This window comes from Penaeus monodon, chromosome 6, assembly GCF_015228065.2.
Source record: "Penaeus monodon isolate SGIC_2016 chromosome 6, NSTDA_Pmon_1, whole genome shotgun sequence".
In the NCBI taxonomy this organism is placed as follows: domain Eukaryota; kingdom Metazoa; phylum Arthropoda; class Malacostraca; order Decapoda; family Penaeidae; genus Penaeus; species Penaeus monodon.
In genome coordinates, this window is record NC_051391.1 from 30,543,155 (window position 1) to 30,549,696 (window position 6,542).

Sequence of the window (6,542 nt, forward strand, 5' to 3'; positions counted from 1 at the left end):
ACACACACACACACCACACACACACACACACACACACACACATAAACACACTCACATACACACACACACACATATATATATGCGTGTGTGTGTGTATGTGTTTGCGTATTATGCATTATATGTATATACAAATTTGTATGTTATATATATTTTGATATATATTATAATATAATATAATATATATATATATAATATATATTAAAATATTATTTATAAAAAATTTAATTTATTCTTCTTTTTTTTTTAACGGTAGGTTCATGCGACCCGCCGTGGCACGCATGATACAATTGTAGTTTTCATTTTGTATGTTTGGAGTGAGTATGGGGTGGGGTCCCCATTTCCTTTCCACGGAGAGTCCCGGGTTCCCTTTTTGGGGAATCATTCTCTTATTTTTTCCGGGCTTGGGCGCACTGATTTTGGGGGCTTGGCCACCAGTGGCTAGGAGGGAATTGGGTGGGGGTTTCCTTGCCCAAGGGAACAACCCAGCCGTCCGGTGACTCGAACCCTCGAAAAAAGATTGCCGTCGTGACATCTTTAGTCCGAGTCAACCATTCGGCCACCGGGCCTTGGGGATCATGGGCTCCCTGATTTTTTTTGGGAAATTTTGGAGGTGGTTTTCCCTTGCCTTGCCCCCCCGGGGTTTTTTTTTTTTTTTTTTTCGAGTCACCATTTTATTTTCCCCCACTGATTTGGGGTGGGTTGGCCACCCCGGGTAGGTAGGGCAATCGAGGGAAGTTTTTGCCCAAGGGAAACAACGCGCGGCCGGTGATCGAACCCCGAATCAGATTTCCGTCGTGACAGTCTTTAGTCCGAGCTTAACCATTTGGCCCCCGCGGGCCCCAACATAAAATACATTATAATAATAATATTAAAATATAATATAATATATATATATATATATATAAAAAACAGCATAATATTATTAATATATATTTTATTATATATATATATTATATATAAATATATATATATATACATTCACATTTCCCACAATATATAAATTTTTTTCTAAATTTTTTTTTAAAATTTTTTCATTTTTATTTTATTATAGATTTTATAAAAAAAAAAAAAGAAAAATGATAACATGGAAAATTATTTAAAGATAAAACCTTTCTTCTATCGTTAAAAAACATGTTTGGGGTTTGTCATTTGTTGGGAAACAAAACCCCTAACAAATTTACTCACAGCCAATACATTATTTTTTTTTAATATATAATATATATATATATATATAATATATATATATATATAAATTATATATATATATATATATAATATACATATACCACCCACCCCACACACAGTGTGTGTTTGGGGGGTTTTTTGTGGTATGCAGATATATATAGGGGTATAAATTTTAAAATATATATATAATTAAAAATATAATATATATATAATAATATTTTTAAAATTAAACCCTATAACACCCAGACACATAAAAAGAATTGGATATATATATTTATATGCAATATATTTTATAAAATTATAATATATAAAAAATATTATATATATTATTTTAAAAATATAAAATATATATAACACAATACACACCCACACACATAAAAACACTAGATTTATTCATTAATTTTTATAAATCTTTTTATACGTTTCATTTTTTTGTCACTAATCTTTATTTTAAATAATTTATGTTTTATTAATATCAATAATATTAACTGTAACGTTTGTAATTTTTATATTTTTATTTTTGCATAATAAATTTTTAATTTTTAATTTTTTTTTTCCCATAATCATTTTTATTTTATACATTAATCAACAAAAAAACCATTTTTAAAACGATGCTCTTTTATCATTTCACTAACAAATATCTTTTCATTTTAATCCCATATCCATTCCCAAATTTTCATTCAACCTCTTCAGAATTCCACCATTAAAATTATTTCATTATTTTTATTATATCATATTATAACGTTTTTGTTTTTTTTCCTTATCATTCTAATATTAGTATCGTAATATCTCAAATTGTATCCCCAAACGTCATTACCTTCTTTAAATCTTTGTTTTATCTTATATTAATATTCACACAGTAAAAATATTATCACAAAAACATTTTTATATTAAATTCATTTTCCCCATTAACTTTTTTTTACATTATAGTTATGTAAGACAACTAAGTAACCATATCGGGAAATAAAAACAAATTTTTGTGAAAAAAAGGAGTCAGTCATTTCAAAATGGTTTGTGGTGATTTTTGTGCATCTGAGTTTTGTGATGGTCATACAACGGGAAGATTTTTTTTTAAAGAAATTTTGGGGAGTTTTTTAATCTTTGTTATTAGCAGGGTAGTTATTAAAAAAAAAAATGTTCTTTTTCTTAATTACTCCAGATTCCAATTAAAAGTTTGCGAAGAAATTGTTTACAGGACGAGAGATAACACTGATTTTTTCCACCCATTACAAAAGGAAATTTGGACTTGTTATTCCCTGAGACACTCGCAGGGGGGAGAAGGCATCACTCGCGGGCGGCAGTGGAAGGGAGAAGGCTGCGACTGCGGCCTTGTATTGGCGTCAGACTTGCTACGCAGGAGGCATGGCTGGAGGAGGAAAATAAGTCAGTTGAAAAACTATGGGTTTTTGAATTATTTGGAAAAAAAAAAACCCCCCCCAAAAAATCACTTGCAAAAAACACACACACACACCCCACCCCACCCACACACACCCACACCAACCACAAAAAACACACACACACACCACACCCCACACCACACACATTGTCCCTGAACTAAATTTTATGAAGTTTTCACTCACTGGAGGTCCCAGGGGGCGGCCCCTGGAGGGGGGGGACGGGCCCCGGGGGGCGGGGGGCGTGGTTGGAGGGGCGTTGAGGGGCCCGGATCCCTCGGGCGTCGGGATGAAGGCCCGTCATGGAGGAGAGGGGACCTCGGGCAGCTGGGGAACGATTTTTCGAATTGTATTTCGGAAAGATATGGGAGAAGAGAAGGGGCAGGAATAAAAAAATAAAAAAAAAAATCAAGGCTCTGGTTCTTTGGGGTTAAGGGGGATTTGTGTTAGAAATGGAAATGATTTTTTTGAATTAGAGATTTTGGAGGTATAGATGCAATCTTTCCCAAAAATGTCTTTAGTAACTTAATTTATTTTCGATGATATAGGGAAAAGAAAACGTAAGTATAAAAAGGTGAGCGATTTTTTTAATAACATGAAATAAAAAACGAAAAAAAAATAAACATTTTAAAGACATAACAGAAGAAATAAATACAATGCACACGCGCGATGCAAACAGAAAAAATTACTGGGAGCTGAGGTAAGGCAGCATGACAGCCAAAATGGCCCGCGAAACACAGAAAGCAAAGGCCTTCATTTTGGAAAGTCGATGACAAAAACCAGGAAAATACCCGTCGGAAATGTCGAAAAACCAAATCTTTTTTTTGGGAAATTATGGGCGCTCCCTTTACGAAATGGGTAAAATATAGCGCAAATTAAAGGAATAAAATTTTTTACCAAGAGGGAACACATAATGTTTGCGACTTACCCGGGGAGCGACAGGGAGACGGGGCTGGGCTGTCACAGAAGAGCCGGCTATATATATAACTTAGGGGGCGGACAATAAGGCGTTTTTTTTAAAACGCCCTTTTTAAAGACAATAGGAAACAAAGGCTCACACCGGAAACCTTTTGTCAACCTGCGTGTGGGTTTTGTGTTATTAAAAACCTTTTATTGTCTATTACAAACACAATAATTTTATGTATATATATATATATATATATATATATATATATTATATATATATATAAATTTTAATAATTATATAATATTTTATATATAAAATATATAATTATATTAATATATTATATTAATATATATATATTATAAAAAAAAGATATATATATATATATATTATATATTTTAATATTTTATATATATAATAATAAATATATTAAAAATAAATATAAAAAAAACCCCCCCGCAAATGCCCCTTTACATTCGGATAAATTAAAATATTTATAAAAACTTTTTTTTTAAAAAATTATAATTTTTTAAAATTTTTGGGGCCCGGGGGGGGCAAGAGCCATCAAGCTGCAGCGGAAGAGGGTTCAAAGGGACCCCCGGCCTTTTCCTGGGAAGGAAACTGACCCCTACCAGGGGGACCCCCCAAATTCCCAACCCATAAAATAAAAAAGTTACTAAAAAAAAAACCGGACCCCGTAAAAAAAAAGGGGAAAAAAAAAAAAAAAAAAAATAAAATAAATTAATTATTAATTAAAATAAAAAAAAAAAAAAAAAAAAAAAAAAAAAAAAATATTATATTTATTTATAATATATATTAATAATATATATAATATTATATATATAATATATATATAATTATATTATATAAAAATATATATATATTATTTTAAAATTTTAAGGGTGTCCCAAAGTTCTCTTTTCAAAAAAGTAAAATCTGAAAAATTTATTTCAAACAGTTTTTGAGAATTAAAGTAAGGTTTCACGAAGGACATCAAATCGGTACTTATTTCTTTTTCATGTTCGTGTAGCATAGGTGCATCAAAAGGGGCAATTTCAAACGAATCCTTTCTTTAAGCAATATCCCGTGCCTTTGTTTGTGTCCCCAAAAGTCTTTACAAATTTAAAGAATTTTAAAATTTTATATATATATATATATATATATATAATAATATATTATTATATATAATTATAATATATATATATAAATAATATTGAATTAATAATTAATTATATATATATATATATATATATATATATATATATATGTACAGATAGACAGACGGACAGACAAACACAGAGACAGAGAGAGAAAGATAAATAGAAAAATAGATATATGTAAATATTGATAAGAATGATAGAAAAAATAGTTGAAGAACGATAGAAGAAGAGGATAGAGTTACAAAATTTTTACAAGATTATTTTGCTGATTTTCTAGCCATTTTAACAAAATTTCAAAAAATATGGTCTCACAATTTTTTGCGAAAAGGACACATCCCCTTTTACAAAAAGGCAAAATATTGCTCGTCACGGAGGAAAACGAAACAAAATTCAATAACAAAGATTGCTCCAGAGAGTTAATCGGACATTTGTTACGTATTCCGTCGAGTGGCTTTTAATAAAGGAAGGGAGAGGCAGCATGATCTCCTGTGTCATCCCTCTCACCAGCACGGCCTCGAGGGGTGTGTTTTACCCCTCGCTCCCCCTCGTCGGTCCCGGGCTGCCCCCCTCTCTTTCTCGCTGCATCGCTTCCCCCGCCCGTTTTGATGCACAACACTCATATGTGTTTGTGGTTTTTTTATATATATATATATATAATATATATATATAATAATATATAAAAATAAAATTATATATATATAAAAAAATTATAAATTTTTTTTAAATATAATATAATATATTTATATATATAAATAATAATATTTTTATATATATTTTTTTTATTTATTATCATAAAAATTATATATTATATATTTTAAAATATATATATAATATATATGTAATTATTATATATATAATAAATATATATAATATATAATATTTTATAATATATATAATATATATATATATATTATATATTATTATATTAAAAATATAATACAACCCAAACAAAAAATTTTTTTTTATTAACCCAAATATATAAAAAAACAAAAAAAAAAAAATAGAGAAAAAATTTATAAAAACCAACTACAAAATTTAAAAAAAATAAAAAAAAATAAAAAAAATAAAAAAAAAAAAAAAAAAAAAAAAAAAATAAAAAAAAAAAAAAAAAAAAAAAACAAATAAAAAAAAAAAAAAAAAAAAAAATATTTTAAAATATATATATAAAATTTAAAAATTTATATAAATAATAATATAAACATTTTACAACAACTACAAAATCATACATAAAAAAAAAATAATTTATATATATTAATATAAAAATTATTTTAAAAATATTTTAAAATAAATAAAAAAATTTTAATATATGGTTTAGTTGTAAGGGTATTTTTTAAAAAAATAAATATATAAAATTATAAAATAATAAAAAATTAAATATTAATAATATATATTAAATAATTTTTTTTTATTATTTTAAGAAATAAAGGGGGGAAAAACCCCCAAAAAACCCCCTGCCCCTTTGGGTGTTCAAAAAGGGGAGAAGGGAACTCCCAAACCCCCTTGCCTTGTGGGGTTATATTTATTCAGGCGGGGGTTTTCCCACCGCGAATCTGTGGTGGCGGCAGGAACACCCGGCCTTAAACGAAGACCAATCATAATATGATGTGGAAAAAAAAAAACCGAAAAAGGGGGGCGACCCATGATTTAGGAAAAAGCCGTTGATCTGCCGCGGGGGGCAAGGCCCCCCGCGGTCCCCCAACCCGGGGGTTAAATAGAGAGGTTTGGGCGCCGGAAGGGCATCCGGCCATAAAAAAGTATCTCCCAAAAAAACCTGTTTCAAATGGGACCCCATATTGAATGGGAAAAAAGCTAAAAAGAAGAAAAATATAATATATTTTATATATATTATTTTAATAAAATATTTTTAAATATATATATATATATAATATTATATATATA